We start from the raw sequence: 23,727 nt of genomic DNA, 5'->3' as shown, positions 1-23,727 counted from the left end.
GCGTGGATCCCTGCTTTATTTTAAATGAATTAAAGGTATGACATAATGATGTGTTTTATGATTGTCAATGTTTTCAAACATTTTGATAAACTGGTTTAAATTGTGTGAACTAACTACAACAAGTTTGTTTTATAGGGCTCTCCACTGCCGGTCCTGTGTGTGTGAGTAAGTGCAGCGTGGCCGCAGCAGGTGCGGACACAAACTGTTTGTTGCGGTGAGTTTGCTGAAAGTAACTTTAATGTCAACGGAGATCACTCAGAAAACGTTCCGCAAATATTAACCTTTATTCCATCCCTAGAGCCAGCGTACAGCTGTGTGCGTGAGGGTGAGACCGTATCAGCGTCGGCATAAATGCGCGCTGTAATCTTCAGTCATAAGAGTAATACTTGTAAGTAATGCGCCGGAACAATTAACAGAGTCTTCACTATTGTGTGCGTGACATTAAGTTAAGTTGTCTTTTCCTGTTTTAGTAATTGCTCTCAAGACAATAAGGACGGCGTGGATCCCTGCTTTATTTTAAATGAATTAAAGGTATGACATAATGATGTGTTTTATGATTGTCAATGTTTTCAAACATTTTGATAAACTGGTTTAAATTGTGTGAACTAACTACAACAAGTTTGTTTTATAGGGCTGCCTTATTTGACCTCATTTAAATTTAGTTTCTTTCTGATTTATTGGTTTGATTATTGTGCTTTTTGTTTTATTTTATTTTGCTCTATGGGAATGTGCAATATGGTTGACTGGTACGTATTAAATAAATTGTATATTTCTGAAATCACAGCCTCTTCTGCTGATGTTTTAATGTTCCTGACAGGACGGTGATTCTTATAGGCTGCAGGGAGTCGGCGAAGTCTATTTAGGGACCCCCTAACTCTTCCCTTCTCCCCCTCTCTCTCTCCCCCCACTGCCGGTCCTGTGTGTGTGAGGAAGTGTTGCGTGGGCCGAGCAGGGATGGATTTATAAAAGAGTGCGTAGGATTCTTACTAAAAGTGTGCTTATGCCCAAAAGCAGGAAATGGCGTAAGCCAAAGCTAATTCCGATTTATAAAACCGTGCGCACGCAAAACCTGAACTCCAAATCCGCTCTCCACACGCTCAATTTCTACTATAAATGGTCAATGCATAGCACGTCACGAATATTAAATTATGAAGCTGACCAATGGTTTTCCACCGCGAGTCCTGACGGAGGCACGGCATCAAGCGATGTGAAGAGGAAGTAAAACTTTCAGACACTGACATCGAGGTGTTTGTTAGTGAGATGGAGGTGAAGAGCGACTTATAGGACAGCTGTGATGTCACTAATAAAGGAAATACACTGATACTCTGCCGCTGCTGCTGTGGATAACACAATGTGTGAGAATAGAAATCGCTGAACCCTCGCTTCCTCCTCATCCTTCCATTCGCATGCACACATCGTCCAGAACCCCCCACCGGGGTCACGGTAGTATTTATCCATTTAGAGAATCGGACCGCTTCCCTCACATCAGTGGATCCTTGCCTCCACTCTGGGATCTTATTTGGAAAGTTTATTCATTTCTTGTAAGTGATCTCCTGTGCGCTCTGCCCGCTCTCTGTGCGCTCTGCGCCACTGCGCTCTCTGCGGTCTGCGCGCTCTGCTGAATTATGTTGAATTTCATTTAAAACAATAATAAACAGACAAATAAATTTACATGACAATTGTTTACAGTGCGGGAGTTACACTCCAACAGAACGCATCACACTCGCGCTGTGGGTTTTACGCGGTGTCATTGCCGCCGGTCTACGGGGAGTATGACGGAAGTTGCATGTGCGCAGGACATCAGCTCCTGTGGAAACACACGAGCAAAGCGATGACGGAAGCGACGCTGATGGGATCGGTCCCAGAATTTCCTTGTGGTTAACTCTTTAGATTTGGAAGGGTCGAACATCAAAGCAGCAAACACAAAAACCTGAAGGGAACAACCTAAACTTAACTACTGAAATTAATGGAACCAAAAGACATGTTCCTATCCTGACTCCTCTTCCAGAAACAGGAGAAAAAATGGGTTCAACTCAAATCATACCCACCCCCCGAACCTGGCTGGGACATCCTCAACAGATCTTAAGACACGTTACAAGTGTAAGGGGTCAATTCTTAATACAGTTTTCGAGTTTTGGCAGTGTTATTTTTCCCGTTTTGCTGATATTTTAATTCATCCGACAGGACAGTGATTCCTATAGGCTGCGGGGATTTGGCGACGTCTATTAAGGGACACCGTAGCGCTCCCTCTCGCCCTCTCTCTCTCTCCACTGCCGGTCCTGTGTGTGTGAGTAAGTGCAGCGTGGCCGCAGCAGGTGCGGACACAAACTGTTTGTTGCGGTGAGTTTGCTGAAAGTAACTTTAATGTCAACGGAGATCACTCAGAAAACGTTCCGCAAATATTAACCTTTATTCCGTCCCTAGAGCCAGCGTACAGCTGTGTGCGTGAGGGTGAGACCGTATCAGCGTCGGCATAAATGCGCGCTGTAATCTTCAGTCATAAGAGTAATACTTGTAAGTAATGCGCCGGAACAATTAACAGAGTCTTCACTATTGTGTGCGTGACATTAAGTTAAGTTGTCTTTTCCTGTTTTAGTAATTGCTCTCAAGACAATAAGGACGGCGTGGATCCCTGCTTTATTTTAAATGAATTAAAGGTATGACATAATGATGTGTTTTATGATTGTCAATGTTTTCAAACATTTTGATAAACTGGTTTAAATTGTGTGAACTAACTACAACAAGTTTGTTTTATAGGGCTGCCTTATTTGACCTCATTTAAATTTAGTTTCTTTCTGATTTATTGGTTTGATTATTGTGCTTTTTGTTTTATTTTATTTTGCTCTATGGGAATGTGCAATATGGTTGACTGGTACGTATTAAATAAATTGTATATTTCTGAAATCACAGCCTCTTCTGCTGATGTTTTAATGTTCCTGACAGGACGGTGATTCTTATAGGCTGCAGGGAGTCGGCGAAGTCTATTTAGGGACCCCCTAACTCTTCCCTTCTCCCTCTCTCTCTCTCCCCCCACTGCCGGTCCTGTGTGTGTGAGGAAGTGTTGCGTGGGCCGAGCAGGGATGGATTTATAAAAGAGTGCGTAGGATTCTTACTAAAAGTGTGCTTATGCCCAAAAGCAGGAAATGGCGTAAGCCAAAGCTAATTCCGATTTATAAAACCGTGCGCACGCAAAACCTGAACTCCAAATCCGCTCTCCACACGCTCAATTTCTACTATAAATGGTCAATGCATAGCACGTCACGAATATTAAATTATGAAGCTGACCAATGGTTTTCCACCGCGAGTCCTGACGGAGGCACGGCATCAAGCGATGTGAAGAGGAAGTAAAACTTTCAGACACTGACATCGAGGTGTTTGTTAGTGAGATGGAGGTGAAGAGCGACTTATGGGACAGCTGTGATGTCACTAATAAAGGAAATACACTGATACTCTGCCGCTGCTGCTGTGGATAACACAATGTGTGAGAATAGAAATCGCTGAACCCTCGCTTCCTCCTCATCCTTCCATTCGCATGCACACATCGTCCAGAACCCCCCACCGGGGTCACGGTAGTATTTATCCATTTAGAGAATCGGACCGCTTCCCTCACATCAGTGGATCCTTGCCTCCACTCTGGGATCTTATTTGGAAAGTTTATTCATTTCTTGTAAGTGATCTCCTGTGCGCTCTGCCCGCTCTCTGTGCGCTCTGCGCCACTGCGGTCTGCGCGCTCTGCTGAATTATGTTGAATTTCATTTAAAACAATAATAAACAGACAAATAAATTTACATGACAATTGTTTACAGTGCGGGAGTTACACTCCAACAGAACGCATCACACTCGCGCTGTGGGTTTTACGCGGTGTCATTGCCGCCGGTCTACGGGGAGTATGACGGAAGTTGCATGTGCGCAGGACATCAGCTCCTGTGGAAACACACGAGCAAAGCGATGACGGAAGCGACGCTGATGGGATCGGTCCCAGAATTTCCTTGTGGTTAACTCTTTAGATTTGGAAGGGTCGAACATCAAAGCAGCAAACACAAAAACCTGAAGGGAACAACCTAAACTTAACTACTGAAATTAATGGAACCAAAAGACATGTTCCTATCCTGACTCCTCTTCCAGAAACAGGAGAAAAAATGGGTTCAACTCAAATCATACCCACCCCCCGAACCTGGCTGGGACATCCTCAACAGATCTTAAGACACGTTACAAGTGTAAGGGGTCAATTCTTAATACAGTTTTCGAGTTTTGGCAGTGTTATTTTTCCCGTTTTGCTGATATTTTAATTCATCCGACAGGACAGTGATTCCTATAGGCTGCGGGGATTTGGCGACGTCTATTAAGGGACACCGTAGAGCTCCCTCTCGCCCTCTCTCTCTCTCCACTGCCGGTCCTGTGTGTGTGAGTAAGTGCAGCGTGGCCGCAGCAGGTGCGGACACAAATTGTTTGTTGCGGTGAGTTTGCTGAAAGTAACTTTAATGTCAACGGAGATCACTCAGAAAACGTTCCGCAAATATTAACCTTTATTCCGTCCCTAGAGCCAGCGTACAGCTGTGTGCGTGAGGGTGAGACCGTATCAGCGTCGGCATAAATGCGCGCTGTAATCTTCAGTCATAAGAGTAATACTTGTAAGTAATGCGCCGGAACAATTAACAGAGTCTTCACTATTGTGTGCGTGACATTAAGTTAAGTTGTCTTTTCCTGTTTTAGTAATTGCTCTCAAGACAATAAGGACGGCGTGGATCCCTGCTTTATTTTAAATGAATTAAAGGTATGACATAATGATGTGTTTTATGATTGTCAATGTTTTCAAACATTTTGATAAACTGGTTTAAATTGTGTGAACTAACTACAACAAGTTTGTTTTATAGGGCTGCCTTATTTGACCTCATTTAAATTTAGTTTCTTTCTGATTTATTGGTTTGATTATTGTGCTTTTTGTTTTATTTTATTTTGCTCTATGGGAATGTGCAATATGGTTGACTGGTACGTATTAAATAAATTGTATATTTCTGAAATCACAGCCTCTTCTGCTGATGTTTTAATGTTTCTGACAGGACGGTGATTCTTATAGGCTGCAGGGAGTCGGCGAAGTCTATTTAGGGACCCCCTAACTCTTCCCTTCTCCCCCTCTCTCTCTCCCCCCACTGCCGGTCCTGTGTGTGTGAGGAAGTGTTGCGTGGGCCGAGCAGGGATGGATTTATAAAAGAGTGCGTAGGATTCTTACTAAAAGTGTGCTTATGCCCAAAAGCAGGAAATGGCGTAAGCCAAAGCTAATTCCGATTTATAAAACCGTGCGCACGCAAAACCTGAACTCCAAATCCGCTCTCCACACGCTCAATTTCTACTATAAATGGTCAATGCATAGCACGTCACGAATATTAAATTATGAAGCTGACCAATGGTTTTCCACCGCGAGTCCTGACGGAGGCACGGCATCAAGCGATGTGAAGAGGAAGTAAAACTTTCAGACACTGACATCGAGGTGTTTGTTAGTGAGATGGAGGTGAAGAGCGACTTATGGGACAGCTGTGATGTCACTAATAAAGGAAATACACTGATACTCTGCCGCTGCTGCTGTGGATAACACAATGTGTGAGAATAGAAATCGCTGAACCCTCGCTTCCTCCTCATCATTCCATTCGCATGCACACATCGTCCAGAACCCCCCACCGGGGTCACGGTAGTATTTATCCATTTAGAGAATCGGACCGCTTCCCTCACATCAGTGGATCCTTGCCTCCACTCTGGGATCTTATTTGGAAAGTTTATTCATTTCTTGTAAGTGATCTCCTGTGCGCTCTGCCCGCTCTCTGTGCGCTCTGCGCCACTGCGCTCTCTGCGGTCTGCGCGCTCTGCTGAATTATGTTGAATTTCATTTAAAACAATAATAAACAGACAAATAAATTTACATGACAATTGTTTACAGTGCGGGAGTTACACTCCAACAGAACGCATCACACTCGCGCTGTGGGTTTTACGCGGTGTCATTGCCGCCGGTCTACGGGGAGTATGACGGAAGTTGCATGTGCGCAGGACATCAGCTCCTGTGGAAACACACGAGCAAAGCGATGACGGAAGCGACGCTGATGGGATCGGTCCCAGAATTTCCTTGTGGTTAACTCTTTAGATTTGGAAGGGTCGAACATCAAAGCAGCAAACACAAAAACCTGAAGGGAACAACCTAAACTTAACTACTGAAATTAATGGAACCAAAAGACATGTTCCTATCCTGACTCCTCTTCCAGAAACAGGAGAAAAAATGGGTTCAACTCAAATCATACCCACCCCCCGAACCTGGCTGGGACATCCTCAACAGATCTTAAGACACGTTACAAGTGTAAGGGGTCAATTCTTAATACAGTTTTCGAGTTTTGGCAGTGTTATTTTTCCCGTTTTGCTGATATTTTAATTCATCCGACAGGACAGTGATTCCTATAGGCTGCGGGGATTTGGCGACGTCTATTAAGGGACACCGTAGAGCTCCCTCTCGCCCTCTCTCTCTCTCCACTGCCGGTCCTGTGTGTGTGAGTAAGTGCAGCGTGGCCGCAGCAGGTGCGGACACAAATTGTTTGTTGCGGTGAGTTTGCTGAAAGTAACTTTAATGTCAACGGAGATCACTCAGAAAACGTTCCGCAAATATTAACCTTTATTCCGTCCCTAGAGCCAGCGTACAGCTGTGTGCGTGAGGGTGAGACCGTATCAGCGTCGGCATAAATGCGCGCTGTAATCTTCAGTCATAAGAGTAATACTTGTAAGTAATGCGCCGGAACAATTAACAGAGTCTTCACTATTGTGTGCGTGACATTAAGTTAAGTTGTCTTTTCCTGTTTTAGTAATTGCTCTCAAGACAATAAGGACGGCGTGGATCCCTGCTTTATTTTAAATGAATTAAAGGTATGACATAATGATGTGTTTTATGATTGTCAATGTTTTCAAACATTTTGATAAACTGGTTTAAATTGTGTGAACTAACTACAACAAGTTTGTTTTATAGGGCTGCCTTATTTGACCTCATTTAAATTTAGTTTCTTTCTGATTTATTGGTTTGATTATTGTGCTTTTTGTTTTATTTTATTTTGCTCTATGGGAATGTGCAATATGGTTGACTGGTACGTATTAAATAAATTGTATATTTCTGAAATCACAGCCTCTTCTGCTGATGTTTTAATGTTCCTGACAGGACGGTGATTCTTATAGGCTGCAGGGAGTCGGCGAAGTCTATTTAGGGACCCCCTAACTCTTCCCTTCTCCCCCTCTCTCTCTCCCCCCACTGCCGGTCCTGTGTGTGTGAGGAAGTGTTGCGTGGGCCGAGCAGGGATGGATTTATAAAAGAGTGCGTAGGATTCTTACTAAAAGTGTGCTTATGCCCAAAAGCAGGAAATGGCGTAAGCCAAAGCTAATTCCGATTTATAAAACCGTGCGCACGCAAAACCTGAACTCCAAATCCGCTCTCCACACGCTCAATTTCTACTATAAATGGTCAATGCATAGCACGTCACGAATATTAAATTATGAAGCTGACCAATGGTTTTCCACCGCGAGTCCTGACGGAGGCACGGCATCAAGCGATGTGAAGAGGAAGTAAAACTTTCAGACACTGACATCGAGGTGTTTGTTAGTGAGATGGAGGTGAAGAGCGACTTATGGGACAGCTGTGATGTCACTAATAAAGGAAATACACTGATACTCTGCCGCTGCTGCTGTGGATAACACAATGTGTGAGAATAGAAATCGCTGAACCCTCGCTTCCTCCTCATCCTTCCATTCGCATGCACACATCGTCCAGAACCCCCCACCGGGGTCACGGTAGTATTTATCCATTTAGAGAATCGGACCGCTTCCCTCACATCAGTGGATCCTTGCCTCCACTCTGGGATCTTATTTGGAAAGTTTATTCATTTCTTGTAAGTGATCTCCTGTGCGCTCTGCCCGCTCTCTGTGCGCTCTGCGCCACTGCGCTCTCTGCGGTCTGCGCGCTCTGCTGAATTATGTTGAATTTCATTTAAAACAATAATAAACAGACAAATAAATTTACATGACAATTGTTTACAGTGCGGGAGTTACACTCCAACAGAACGCATCACACTCGCGCTGTGGGTTTTACGCGGTGTCATTGCCGCCGGTCTACGGGGAGTATGACGGAAGTTGCATGTGCGCAGGACATCAGCTCCTGTGGAAACACACGAGCAAAGCGATGACGGAAGCGACGCTGATGGGATCGGTCCCAGAATTTCCTTGTGGTTAACTCTTTAGATTTGGAAGGGTCGAACATCAAAGCAGCAAACACAAAAACCTGAAGGGAACAACCTAAACTTAACTACTGAAATTAATGGAACCAAAAGACATGTTCCTATCCTGACTCCTCTTCCAGAAACAGGAGAAAAAATGGGTTCAACTCAAATCATACCCACCCCCCGAACCTGGCTGGGACATCCTCAACAGATCTTAAGACACGTTACAAGTGTAAGGGGTCAATTCTTAATACAGTTTTCGAGTTTTGGCAGTGTTATTTTTCCCGTTTTGCTGATATTTTAATTCATCCGACAGGACAGTGATTCCTATAGGCTGCGGGGATTTGGCGACGTCTATTAAGGGACACCGTAGCGCTCCCTCTCGCCCTCTCTCTCTCTCCACTGCCGGTCCTGTGTGTGTGAGTAAGTGCAGCGTGGCCGCAGCAGGTGCGGACACAAACTGTTTGTTGCGGTGATTTTGCTGAAAGTAACTTTAATGTCAACGGAGATCACTCAGAAAACGTTCCGCAAATATTAACCTTTATTCCGTCCCTAGAGCCAGCGTACAGCTGTGTGCGTGAGGGTGAGACCGTATCAGCGTCGGCATAAATGCGCGCTGTAATCTTCAGTCATAAGAGTAATACTTGTAAGTAATGCGCCGGAACAATTAACAGAGTCTTCACTATTGTGTGCGTGACATTAAGTTAAGTTGTCTTTTCCTGTTTTAGTAATTGCTCTCAAGACAATAAGGACGGCGTGGATCCCTGCTTTATTTTAAATGAATTAAAGGTATGACATAATGATGTGTTTTATGATTGTCAATGTTTTCAAACATTTTGATAAACTGGTTTAAATTGTGTGAACTAACTACAACAAGTTTGTTTTATAGGGCTGCCTTATTTGACCTTATTTAAATATAGTTTCTTTCTGATTTATTGGTTTGATTATTGTGCTTTTTGTTTTATTTTATTTTGTTCTATGGGAATGTGCAATATGGTTGACTGGTACGTATTAAATAAATTGTATATTTCTGAAATCACAGCCTCTTCTGCTGATGTTTTAATGTTCCTGACAGGACGGTGATTCTTATAGGCTGCAGGGAGTCGGCGAAGTCTATTTAGGGACCCCCTAACTCTTCCCTTCTCCCCCTCTCTCTCTCCCCCCACTGCCGGTCCTGTGTGTGTGAGGAAGTGTTGCGTGGGCCGAGCAGGGATGGATTTATAAAAGAGTGCGTAGGATTCTTACTAAAAGTGTGCTTATGCCCAAAAGCAGGAAATGGCGTAAGCCAAAGCTAATTCCGATTTATAAAACCGTGCGCACGCAAAACCTGAACTCCAAATCCGCTCTCCACACGCTCAATTTCTACTATAAATGGTCAATGCATAGCACGTCACGAATATTAAATTATGAAGCTGACCAATGGTTTTCCACCGCGAGTCCTGACGGAGGCACGGCATCAAGCGATGTGAAGAGGAAGTAAAACTTTCAGACACTGACATCGAGGTGTTTGTTAGTGAGATGGAGGTGAAGAGCGACTTATGGGACAGCTGTGATGTCACTAATAAAGGAAATACACTGATACTCTGCCGCTGCTGCTGTGGATAACATAATGTGTGAGAATAGAAATCGCTGAACCCTCGCTTCCTCCTCATCATTCCATTCGCATGCACACATCGTCCAGAACCCCCCACCGGGGTCACGGTAGTATTTATCCATTTAGAGAATCGGACCGCTTCCCTCACATCAGTGGATCCTTGCCTCCACTCTGGGATCTTATTTGGAAAGTTTATTCATTTCTTGTAAGTGATCTCCTGTGCGCTCTGCCCGCTCTCTGTGCGCTCTGCGCCACTGCGCTCTCTGCGGTCTGCGCGCTCTGCTGAATTATGTTGAATTTCATTTAAAACAATAATAAACAGACAAATAAATTTACATGACAATTGTTTACAGTGCGGGAGTTACACTCCAACAGAACGCATCACACTCGCGCTGTGGGTTTTACGCGGTGTCATTGCCGCCGGTCTACGGGGAGTATGACGGAAGTTCCATGTGCGCAGGACATCAGCTCCTGTGGAAACACACGAGCAAAGCGATGACGGAAGCGACGCTGATGGGATCGGTCCCAGAATTTCCTTGTGGTTAACTCTTTAGATTTGGAAGGGTCGAACATCAAAGCAGCAAACACAAAAACCTGAAGGGAACAACCTAAACTTAACTACTGAAATTAATGGAACCAAAAGACATGTTCCTATCCTGACTCCTCTTCCAGAAACAGGAGAAAAAATGGGTTCAACTCAAATCATACCCACCCCCCGAACCTGGCTGGGACATCCTCAACAGATCTTAAGACACGTTACAAGTGTAAGGGGTCAATTCTTAATACAGTTTTCGAGTTTTGGCAGTGTTATTTTTCCCGTTTTGCTGATATTTTAATTCATCCGACAGGACAGTGATTCCTATAGGCTGCGGGGATTTGGCGACGTCTATTAAGGGACACCGTAGCGCTCCCTCTCGCCCTCTCTCTCTCTCCACTGCCGGTCCTGTGTGTGTGAGTAAGTGCAGCGTGGCCGCAGCAGGTGCAGAAAAAAATTGTTTGTTGCGGTGAGTTTGCTGAAAGTAACTTTAATGTCAACGGAGATCACTCAGAAAACGTTCCGCAAATATTAACCTTTATTCCGTCCCTAGAGCCAGCGTACAGCTGTGTGCGTGAGGGTGAGACCGTATCAGCGTCGGCATAAATGCGCGCTGTAATCTTCAGTCATAAGAGTAATACTTGTAAGTAATGCGCCGGAACAATTAACAGAGTCTTCACTATTGTGTGCGTGACATTAAGTTAAGTTGTCTTTTCCTGTTTTAGTAATTGCTCTCAAGACAATAAGGACGGCGTGGATCCCTGCTTTATTTTAAATGAATTAAAGGTATGACATAATGATGTGTTTTATGATTGTCAATGTTTTCAAACATTTTGATAAACTGGTTTAAATTGTGTGAACTAACTACAACAAGTTTGTTTTATAGGGCTGCCTTATTTGACCTCATTTAAATTTAGTTTCTTTCTGATTTATTGGTTTGATTATTGTGCTTTTTGTTTTATTTTATTTTGCTCTATGGGAATGTGCAATATGGTTGACTGGTACGTATTAAATAAATTGTATATTTCTGAAATCACAGCCTCTTCTGCTGATGTTTTAATGTTCCTGACAGGACGGTGATTCTTATAGGCTGCAGGGAGTCGGCGAAGTCTATTTAGGGACCCCCTAACTCTTCCCTTCTCCCCCTCTCTCTCTCCCCCCACTGCCGGTCCTGTGTGTGTGAGGAAGTGTTGCGTGGGCCGAGCAGGGATGGATTTATAAAAGAGTGCGTAGGATTCTTACTAAAAGTGTGCTTATGCCCAAAAGCAGGAAATGGCGTAAGCCAAAGCTAATTCCGATTTATAAAACCGTGCGCACGCAAAACCTGAACTCCAAATCCGCTCTCCACACGCTCAATTTCTACTATAAATGGTCAATGCATAGCACGTCACGAATATTAAATTATGAAGCTGACCAATGGTTTTCCACCGCGAGTCCTGACGGAGGCACGGCATCAAGCGATGTGAAGAGGAAGTAAAACTTTCAGACACTGACATCGAGGTGTTTGTTAGTGAGATGGAGGTGAAGAGCGACTTATAGGACAGCTGTGATGTCACTAATAAAGGAAATACACTGATACTCTGCCGCTGCTGCTGTGGATAACACAATGTGTGAGAATAGAAATCGCTGAACCCTCGCTTCCTCCTCATCCTTCCATTCGCATGCACACATCGTCCAGAACCCCCCACCGGGGTCACGGTAGTATTTATCCATTTAGAGAATCGGACCGCTTCCCTCACATCAGTGGATCCTTGCCTCCACTCTGGGATCTTATTTGGAAAGTTTATTCATTTCTTGTAAGTGATCTCCTGTGCGCTCTGCCCGCTCTCTGTGCGCTCTGCGCCACTGCGCTCTCTGCGGTCTGCGCGCTCTGCTGAATTATGTTGAATTTCATTTAAAACAATAATAAACAGACAAATAAATTTACATGACAATTGTTTACAGTGCGGGAGTTACACTCCAACAGAACGCATCACACTCGCGCTGTGGGTTTTACGCGGTGTCATTGCCGCCGGTCTACGGGGAGTATGACGGAAGTTGCATGTGCGCAGGACATCAGCTCCTGTGGAAACACACGAGCAAAGCGATGACGGAAGCGACGCTGATGGGATCGGTCCCAGAATTTCCTTGTGGTTAACTCTTTAGATTTGGAAGGGTCGAACATCAAAGCAGCAAACACAAAAACCTGAAGGGAACAACCTAAACTTAACTACTGAAATTAATGGAACCAAAAGACATGTTCCTATCCTGACTCCTCTTCCAGAAACAGGAGAAAAAATGGGTTCAACTCAAATGATACCCACCCCCCGAACCTGGCTGGGACATCCTCAACAGATCTTAAGACACGTTACAAGTGTAAGGGGTCAATTCTTAATACAGTTTTCGAGTTTTGGCAGTGTTATTTTTCCCGTTTTGCTGATATTTTAATTCATCCGACAGGACAGTGATTCCTATAGGCTGCGGGGATTTGGCGACGTCTATTAAGGGACACCGTAGCGCTCCCTCTCGCCCTCTCTCTCTCTCCACTGCCGGTCCTGTGTGTGTGAGTAAGTGCAGCGTGGCCGCAGCAGGTGCGGACACAAACTGTTTGTTGCGGTGAGTTTGCTGAAAGTAACTTTAATGTCAACGGAGATCACTCAGAAAACGTTCCGCAAATATTAACCTTTATTCCGTCCCTAGAGCCAGCGTACAGCTGTGTGCGTGAGGGTGAGACCGTATCAGCGTCGGCATAAATGCGCGCTGTAATCTTCAGTCATAAGAGTAATACTTGTAAGTAATGCGCCGGAACAATTAACAGAGTCTTCACTATTGTGTGCGTGACATTAAGATAAGTTGTCTTTTCCTGTTTTAGTAATTGCTCTCAAGACAATAAGGACGGCGTGGATCCCTGCTTTATTTTAAATGAATTAAAGGTATGACATAATGATGTGTTTTATGATTGTCAATGTTTTCAAACATTTTGATAAACTGGTTTAAATTGTGTGAACTAACTACAACAAGTTTGTTTTATAGGGCTGCCTTATTTGACCTTATTTAAATTTAGTTTCTTTCTGATTTATTGGTTTGATTATTGTGCTTTTTGTTTTATTTTATTTTGTTCTATGGGAATGTGCAATATGGTTGACTGGTACGTATTAAATAAATTGTATATTTCTGAAATCACAGCCTCTTCTGCTGATGTTTTAATGTTCCTGACAGGACGGTGATTCTTATAGGCTGCAGGGAGTCGGCGAAGTCTATTTAGGGACCCCCTAACTCTTCCCTTCTCCCCCTCTCTCTCTCCCCCCACTGCCGGTCCTGTGTGTGTGAGGAAGTGTTGCGTGGGCCGAGCAGGGATGGATTTATAAAAGAGTGCGTAGGATTCTTACTAAAAGTGTGCTTATGCCCAAAAGCAGGAAATGGCGTAAGCCAAAGCTAATTCCGATTTATAAAACCGTGCGCACGCAAAACCTGAACTCCAAATCCGCTCTCCACACGCTCAATTTCTACTATAAATGGTCAATGCATAGCACGTCACGAATATTAAATTATGAAGCTGACCAATGGTTTTCCACCGCGAGTCCTGACGGAGGCACGGCATCAAGCGATGTGAAGAGGAAGTAAAACTTTCAGACACTGACATCGAGGTGTTTGTTAGTGAGATGGAGGTGAAGAGCGACTTATGGGACAGCTGTGATGTCACTAATAAAGGAAATACACTGATACTCTGCCGCTGCTGCTGTGGATAACACAATGTGTGAGAATAGAAATCGCTGAACCCTCGCTTCCTCCTCATCATTCCATTCGCATGCACACATCGTCCAGAACCCCCCACCGGGGTCACGGTAGTATTTATCCATTTAGAGAATCGGACCGCTTCCCTCACATCAGTGGATCCTTGCCTCCACTCTGGGATCTTATTTGGAAAGTTTATTCATTTCTTGTAAGTGATCTCCTGTGCGCTCTGCCCGCTCTCTGTGCGCTCTGCGCCACTGCGCTCTCTGCGGTCTGCGCGCTCTGCTGAATTATGTTGAATTTCATTTAAAACAATAATAAACAGACAAATAAATTTACATGACAATTGTTTACAGTGCGGGAGTTACACTCCAACAGAACGCATCACACTCGCGCTGTGGGTTTTACGCGGTGTCATTGCCGCCGGTCTACGGGGAGTATGACGGAAGTTGCATGTGCGCAGGACATCAGCTCCTGTGGAAACACACGAGCAAAGCGATGACGGAAGCGACGCTGATGGGATCGGTCCCAGAATTTCCTTGTGGTTAACTCTTTAGATTTGGAAGGGTCGAACATCAAAGCAGCAAACACAAAAACCTGAAGGGAACAACCTAAACTTAACTACTGAAATTAATGGAACCAAAAGACATGTTCCTATCCTGACTCCTCTTCCAGAAACAGGAGAAAAAATGGGTTCAACTCAAATCATACCCACCCCCCGAACCTGGCTGGGACATCCTCAACAGATCTTAAGACACGTTACAAGTGTAAGGGGTCAATTCTTAATACAGTTTTCGAGTTTTGGCAGTGTTATTTTTCCCGTTTTGCTGATATTTTAATTCATCCGACAGGACAGTGATTCCTATAGGCTGCGGGGATTTGGCGACGTCTATTAAGGGACACCGTAGCGCTCCCTCTCGCCCTCTCTCTCTCTCCACTGCCGGTCCTGTGTGTGTGAGTAAGTGCAGCGTGGCCGCAGCAGGTGCGGACACAAACTGTTTGTTGCGGTGAGTTTGCTGAAAGTAACTTTAATGTCAACGGAGATCACTCAGAAAACGTTCCGCAAATATTAACCTTTATTCCGTCCCTAGAGCCAGCGTACAGCTGTGTGCGTGAGGGTGAGACCGTATCAGCGTCGGCATAAATGCGCGCTGTAATCTTCAGTCATAAGAGTAATACTTGTAAGTAATGCGCCGGAACAATTAACAGAGTCTTCACTATTGTGTGCGTGACATTAAGATAAGTTGTCTTTTCCTGTTTTAGTAATTGCTCTCAAGACAATAAGGACGGCGTGGATCCCTGCTTTATTTTAAATGAATTAAAGGTATGACATAATGATGTGTTTTATGATTGTCAATGTTTTCAAACATTTTGATAAACTGGTTTAAATTGTGTGAACTAACTACAACAAGTTTGTTTTATAGGGCTGCCTTATTTGACCTTATTTAAATTTAGTTTCTTTCTGATTTATTGGTTTGATTATTGTGCTTTTTGTTTTATTTTATTTTGTTCTATGGGAATGTGCAATATGGTTGACTGGTACGTATTAAATAAATTGTATATTTCTGAAATCACAGCCTCTTCTGCTGATGTTTTAATGTTCCTGACAGGACGGTGATTCTTATAGGCTGCAGGGAGTCGGCGAAGTCTATTTAGGGACCCCCTAACTCTTCCCTTCTCCCCCTCTCTCTCTCCCCTGTCGTGGCAATTTCTACAATCCCACCTTTAGCAAGGAGGAAACGAGACACAATTCTCTTACAGTATTGTCACACATTTAATGCTCGAGCATGGTACATACAACAGAGTTGAGTTTGTCATATGCACACCGACAGAAGACAGTGGTTGGTATTTATACATTTGGCTAACCCCACCCATTCGGGAGGGGGTTGTTAAACAGTTAATGACACAGGAGAAGCAGCACTTCAAACATCTTCAAGCTCCTCCTAGAGAGGAACAAACTTATTGATCAGCCTCTTTGATATAAAGGAAATAGGTGACGGGTATCCTGTCCCCTGCTCTCAGACCCCTGGAGTGTAACATCTGTCTCCAAGATCCCTTCTTATTGTCTACAACCACCACAAATCCCCCGTGCTGTAAGGTCTTTGTTAGGTGAGTTTGTGTAAGGAACATCAAAGTAGTTCCTTACATCAATCATAATGCCTGAATAGCTAATTACTATCACACTGTGTCCGGACTAATTAGATTACTGTGACTGGAGTAATCAGGCCAACACTCACTCAGTTCTACAGGAAACAGCAACATCAAAGTTACATTTGTTAGAGATTCAATGATGATCAATCCAAGTATACATAAACATGATTATATTATGGTCACATGTTACATTTCCCTTACAATCCGTCATTTTGATCATTATGGATCAATAACACTTTATAAGGTGGGGGAAATCCCACTCTATCCGAAGTTGACGATTGAGGATACTTCAGTTGTGTGATATATTATCAACGTCATCATATGGTGGAATCCAGTCTGAGATAGGGTAGAGGTCAATTTGCATAGCGGTAACAATGGCCTAAGTGCATTGTTTGCGAATCAGACCAATCTTACAAGTGATAACAGAAATGGCAATCAAAAACATGAACAAACGACTGTGGGATTCTCTTGGTAAGCAGCTGTAACACTGGTCCCCACAGACTAAATACACCTTCTCTGGCAGTGCAGACTGTCTGTTAAAAGAAACAGTTTTTGTTTGATTTAAATAAGCATTTGCTGTAATTATTTGGCTAGGATCCTGTACACAGAAGAAACATTTGACATAGGATGCACTGGCAGAGGATGCCAAGCGACTGAGCAGTTGCGGGCTGAGGATTTAGATGAAAATATAGGCTTTGAACAATAATTCAGATTTAAATTCTAAGAACATTATTTGGGTTTGAGTTTTCCATGGTGCTATCCACATTCCTGCCATGACGCAAAAAGTATATTCTGGATTACTTACTGGCCAGCATTCTGTGTCATTGAAGCTAGCAGGCAGAGCTAGGAATTCTACATGTGGTTGGAGCATTGCATGCACAATGATCTTGAATTTGGATATTTTCTACAGTCAGTTTTGAACTCACTTGGTCTGTGCGCTCTGTTAAATAATTATAAGATAAAATAAATGATGTCCATTTTACTGTCGGGTTGGTTTATGATGAGTTGGTACTGGTCTTTCTTCTCTTTTTTTTTTTTCTTTTTTTTTAGTTCCTTCTGTCTCTTTCTCGCCGTTTCTTCCTTTATCTGCAACAGCTGTTGGTTGTTGGTATGGTTTTACACCTCAGTGAGAGCTGTCGTCTTTCTTCTGCTTTGTTCCTCGTCTGTGAGGGAAGCGACACTTTCTCCCTGGGCCTCCGTCTCAAGTGGCGGACTTATATCAGCACCCAGTCTCCTGGTTTCCAATTATGCAACTGGCCCTCTGCTGGTTGCGGGATTGCTGCATTTACCTGTGTGTATAAGGCTCAACATTTTGGTTATGTCCACACAGTACATACCTGTTCGGGCCCTTCCCCTCCCTCTCATGGTCAGTAAACACTACCGGTAGTGCTTTGATCCATGAGAGTTCTGTGTCATCACAGCACTTGACCATTTGTTTTTAATTGTTCCAATGTTCTCTTTCAACTGCTCCACCCCTTGTTTCTAGGGTAAATGTTTTCTCGCACTAACACCGTTGCGACTGCAGAGGCATCTGCTTTACCTGTAGGGAATATATGTCAACAGCCACATGACAATGCTCCTTTCCTTCACATGGTGTTAGTTCAATGAAATCCATTTGCAAGCGATCAATCGGTTGGCCAGGGGGTTGTACGTCCTGGCCTCCTGTAGTGTTGCCTGTCAGAAAATGTAAACATTTTGAAATAAAACGTAAAAGAGTAGTTTTGGAAACCAGACAATTTTCAATAAAACAGAAACAAACAAAACAACAAATAAACATTTAAACACACATGGACGGCCGTCCTTAGATTGACATACATTGTTAAAACATTTACATTCCGCTTTCTCTATGTTGTTAGCATGGCTCTGTGCTTCTGCTAAATCTGTGAGAGAAAGGAAAAAGGAATATCAATGACAGTATGTTGGTTAGTTGCCGCTTCCTCTGCTGCTGTATCTGCTTGAGCATTACCTGTTGAAAAACAGAATCACCTTTAGTGTGAGCTTCACACTTTACAGAGTAAAATGGCTGTTAATAGAATTAGGTTGCTGCTCTAGCAGAATGGACGATCCAGAATATGGCATTAACAATGTGACCTCTTGATATCATTCTGCTCTTAGACAGAGAGGCTGACCCAATGCCAAGCTATCTAATGTCTTGGAGGATAAATATGCCACTGGTCGTTTGCACTAAACTGTTGTCATGAAACCCCGTTCCTCATTTACAGTCTGTGTAAATGATCTGTTTTGATCTGGTGGTCCCAGTGTAGGTGTCGAAGTCAGTCTGTTGTAGTTAGGTAAATGCTGTGTCAGCGTCTGTCATCCACGTCAGGTTGTCGGTTGGTGTCAGTCCTTGGCCATGCATAACATACAGGAGTGGAGCCTCCAGGGATGCATAATCACAGATCCACTGTTTACAGTAGTCCGTCATCCCTAAAAAAAATTACATTAATTGTTTTTTAGAACGCGGTGTTAGAATCTTTAGGATGGCTTCCACTCATTTGAGCTCAATGTTTTTACCGCTACTAGAAATTTTGTGTCCTAGGAAAGTTACACTTTTCTGGACAAATTGCAGCTTAGCCAGGCTGGCCTCGTGGCCCTGGTCTGCAAGATATTTTAGCATGCTACTGTGTCGACTTTAAAGGCCTGTGTTGTTGGTGAACAAATCATCGAATCATCAACATTTATATCAGCGCGCTTACCGCTGGTAATGCCAAGTCCTCCAGACTCACTTGCTTACCGCTGGTAATGCCAAGTCCTCCAGACTCACTTGCATAACCCGTGACCTGACTGCGCGGGATTCCACAAAACTGTTGGACATACGTCTGAACGTATATGATTTATCCGGAATTGTGAAAGCAAACCAATACTGAGAGTGTGGATGAACTGGGACACTGAAAAATGCATTAGCAAAATAAACAATTCAAAGTAAACAAAAACTACATGCTTTCTGGTGGAACCAGAGAATCTTTTATATTATCCTCTCTTTTTTGTTTTATTTTAATCTATTTAATAGGCATTCTTACTGGTGAGTGTGCACATGGAATGATGACTCCGGTTTTCTACCAGTTTTAAAATTCTGGTGTTATACCTGCTGCTGCTTCTGGATTGAGTGGATGTGCGCTCCAACATTAACGTTATGTGCTCTTTGGTGTCACATTGAGATGTTCAGTTTAAAATAATCCCAGATCATACTTATCATTAGTCCATACATTTTGTTGCACTTTTTGTAACTCTGAAGAGTCAATTGTTAAACTGCAAACCTTTTGTTTAAATTTAGCGGTTTGTTCTAAATACACATTTTTGTGTTCCCCCATAAAAATGCTCTGAAAATGGGCATCTGTGTGTTTGCATTGAGGAAGAATATTGAATTCCTTCTCCCCTATCCTCCCATTTACAATCTTGTGAACACTCAGTGACCATGTGTGCCAAATTTTCCCACTGCACATCATTTGCTTTAGCTAGAAATATATCTGGTGATGGGTTAAGTATATTAAAGATTTGCCTATTGTGGGGTCGACACAACAGTCAATGCTTACAATCTATTATCATAATACACCAAATCCCTACTAATACAATTGCTTTCTTTAATCTTCCTGGAACCAGTTTTTTTTTTAATGTCTGTTCCTTCACTAACTGTTGCTGTGCAATGTAAGTCAGATACTTGCATGACGCAGTGTGTGTGTGTGTGTGTGTGTGCTATTTCAAGCAGATCTGAGGTTATATACCTTGGTCCAGTGGGTAACAGGTCCCATTGGTGTAGGTACAGTGGCTAACCATGATCTGGTTGTACATATTCACTATGGATATCTCATGTTCTGGTGACTTAAACCCCTTCCTGTTTACAATGCAAAAATCAAGCCTAAGACCACATTTGGTGTCCTCCTAACAAATTTTCAAGTCAACATGTATTTTATATCCCCATCTGTTTTGGTAACAGACCATGGTGTGGTATATGATTATTTAATTTTGGTGCCTGATGCCCCAACAGTGAAAATATATATACCAACCAATTTTGGAAGATAATGTTGTTTTGCGGCCCCAGAATCAACCAGAAATTAGATATTTTGCCTGCTACCTGTAGAGATATTTCAGGTAAAACTTCAGATCCACTTGCTTTTTGCCATGTTAAACAATTCTTTGTAATGTTTGTACGTGTGGTGTTGGGGGTGCGTTCACCTGAATCTGGAGTCTCCTCCGCCTCTGCCTCAAGCCATGCCTCATCCTCTGTGCAGTCTCTGGGATACGTGAAAAATAAGTCCAGTGGATCTCCTTTTCAGCCTTGTCGTGTTACAGTCTCTCGCACAGTGGTCTGGGTCTTCTGGTGGCAACATTCAGCGTTTATCTTTGAAGACTTTAATAGATTTGACCACCTTTCCAGCAGGTTGTTCTCATAGAGTCTCTTCACATGTCCGCGAAACCGCATCTGTTCTCCAGTCATAGCGCATGTCTGTCCCTGGCCAGTCCCTTTATACTTGGCCCCTTGCCATTTCAGTTTCATGCTGTGGAGCAAGAGACTTCTGGTTTCTCTCAAAGTCTGCCTTTACTGTTATACAATTTGGGACAGTACTTCGAAAATGGCAGGCCCTCCTTGTGACGCTATGTCTGACAGTTCACTGGAAATGCAGCGCATCTCCTCTGGTGTCCAGGCTCTGTAGACATACATCACTGCATCTGCGTCTGCTCTTGTTCTTGTTGAGATGGGACTGAGTCTGTCTGACCCAAGACTGTCTTGTGTCGCGATGGTTGCAGCAGCCTCACCCTGATTCTGGTGACATGGAGTTGGAGCGAATGCTGCGCCTGATGTGGTGCGTCCTGTTGAGGCAGACTGTCCTTGGAGGTCTCGGTATGAGATAGCAGGCTGTTGGTTCAGGTGGCTCTGATGAGCGGCTGAGGCAGGGAGGAGATCCAGTTCTTTCTGTGAATGTGAGAGCTGAGGACATTGATTAGTTTCCCTTCCCCCCCTCTTGCACCCCTGCTCACTACTTATCTGTTACATTTAACAATTCTGAATCACACATTATCAATGCTATCTAATTTATTTAGTTTTACCCTTCATTTGGTCATATTTTCCCAATTCAACTTGTAGCGCCTGTTTTTGAATTATACGAAAACTATCGTTCTCAGAAAATGCAAACTTTTCTATCCACACCAGAAGCTGTTTACAGGAGTCATCACCATGTTTCTCACACATAATTTTTGCACATCCCATTAGATCACACACTTCAGTAAAAGGCTTGCTATTAAGTTTCCCCATTTAAATTAAATTCGCAGTCACTCACTTACCAGCAAATAGATGACATTAATTGATATTATTCTTATTAATTCCTTTATCAATGGGTCATCACCCCTAAGTAATGTCACTCTACCTTACGCGTCACCCCGTGCTCTTCAATACTGTATCCTCCTTCAAAGAAAAATTTCAGATGCCGTATCAAACAATCTTCATTCCATAATCTCACAAGCAGCCTCTTCTCACCCTGGGAGTCGATTACGACTTGCCCTTCAGGAGAGGTAGACTTCGGGTCTTGGGCAATAATAATTAATAAAAAGAAAATCCCCTCACCGACTGCGCGCAGATTTAAACTTGGTCTTGAGAATGGTTTGAAGCGTGAATGAGTTAGGATCCCGGACGAGCCCCCAAATTGTCGTGGCAATTTCTACAATTCCACCTTTAGCAAGGAGGAAACGAGACACAATTCTCTTACAGTATTGTCACACATTTAATGCTCGAGCATGGTACATACAACAGAGTTGAGTTTGTCATATGCACACCGACAGAAGACAGTGGTTGGTATTTATACATTTGGCTAACCCCACCCATTCGGGAGGGGGTTGTTAAACAGTTAATGACACAGGAGAAGCAGCACTTCAAACATCTTCAAGCTCCTCCTAGAGAGGAACAAACTTATTGATCAGCCTCTTTGATATAAAGGAAATAGGTGACGGGTATCCTGTCCCCTGCTCTCAGACCCCTGGAGTGTAACATCTGTCTCCAAGATCCCTTCTTATTGTCTACAACCACCACAAATCCCCCGTGCTGTAAGGTCTTTGTTAGGTGAGTTTGTGTAAGGAACATCAAAGTAGTTCCTTACATCAATCATAATGCCTGAATAGCTAATTACTATCACACTGTGTCCGGACTAATTAGATTACTGTGACTGGAGTAATCAGGCCAACACTCACTCAGTTCTACAGGAAACAGCAACATCAAAGTTACATTTGTTAGAGATTCAATGATGATCAATCCAAGTATACATAAACATGATTATATTATGGTCACATGTTACATTTCCCTTACACCCCCCACTGCCGGTCCTGTGTGTGTGAGGAAGTGTTGCGTGGGCCGAGCAGGGATGGATTTATAAAAGAGTGCGTAGGATTCTTACTAAAAGTGTGCTTATGCCCAAAAGCAGGAAATGGCGTAAGCCAAAGCTAATTCCGATTTATAAAACCGTGCGCACGCAAAACCTGAACTCCAAATCCGCTCTCCACACGCTCAATTTCTACTATAAATGGTCAATGCATAGCACGTCACGAATATTAAATTATGAAGCTGACCAATGGTTTTCCACCGCGAGTCCTGACGGAGGCACGGCATCAAGCGATGTGAAGAGGAAGTAAAACTTTCAGACACTGACATCGAGGTGTTTGTTAGTGAGATGGAGGTGAAGAGCGACTTATGGGACAGCTGTGATGTCACTAATAAAGGAAATACACTGATACTCTGCCGCTGCTGCTGTGGATAACACAATGTGTGAGAATAGAAATCGCTGAACCCTCGCTTCCTCCTCATCCTTCCATTCGCATGCACACATCGTCCAGAACCCCCCACCGGGGTCACGGTAGTATTTATCCATTTAGAGAATCGGACCGCTTCCCTCACATCAGTGGATCCTTGCCTCCACTCTGGGATCTTATTTGGAAAGTTTATTCATTTCTTGTAAGTGATCTCCTGTGCGCTCTGCCCGCTCTCTGTGCGCTCTGCGCCACTGCGCTCTCTGCGGTCTGCGCGCTCTGCTGAATTATGTTGAATTTCATTTAAAACAATAATAAACAGACAAATAAATTTACATGACAATTGTTTACAGTGCGGGAGTTACACTCCAACAGAACGCATCACACTCGCGCTGTGGGTTTTACGCGGTGTCATTGCCGCCGGTCTACGGGGAGTATGACGGAAGTTGCATGTGCGCAGGACATCAGCTCCTGTGGAAACACACGAGCAAAGCGATGACGGAAGCGACGCTGATGGGATCGGTCCCAGAATTTCCTTGTGGTTAACTCTTTAGATTTGGAAGGGTCGAACATCAAAGCAGCAAACACAAAAACCTGAAGGGAACAACCTAAACTTAACTACTGAAATTAATGGAACCAAAAGACATGTTCCTATCCTGACTCCTCTTCCAGAAACAGGAGAAAAAATGGGTTCAACTCAAATGATACCCACCCCCCGAACCTGGCTGGGACATCCTCAACAGATCTTAAGACACGTTACAAGT

General features: G+C 43.5%; 1 long non-coding RNA gene across 1 annotated transcript; it reads right to left on the bottom strand.

Moving 5' to 3' along the window:
• Window positions 1–17,302: 17,302 nt before the first annotated feature.
• Window positions 17,303–18,362, bottom strand: LOC128440198 (uncharacterized). Its single transcript, XR_008338485.1, has 2 exons — window positions 17,772–18,362; window positions 17,303–17,520 (listed from the first exon to the last, which is right to left on the bottom strand). It is a non-coding gene; the product is annotated as an uncharacterized LOC128440198 (long non-coding RNA).
• Window positions 18,363–23,727: the final 5,365 nt, after the last annotated feature.

Source organism: Pleuronectes platessa, chromosome 5, assembly GCF_947347685.1.
Source record: "Pleuronectes platessa chromosome 5, fPlePla1.1, whole genome shotgun sequence".
NCBI lineage: Eukaryota > Metazoa > Chordata > Actinopteri > Pleuronectiformes > Pleuronectidae > Pleuronectes > Pleuronectes platessa.
Note: the sequence above shows the minus strand (reverse complement) of the source record. Positions and strands in the feature narration are given on the sequence as shown.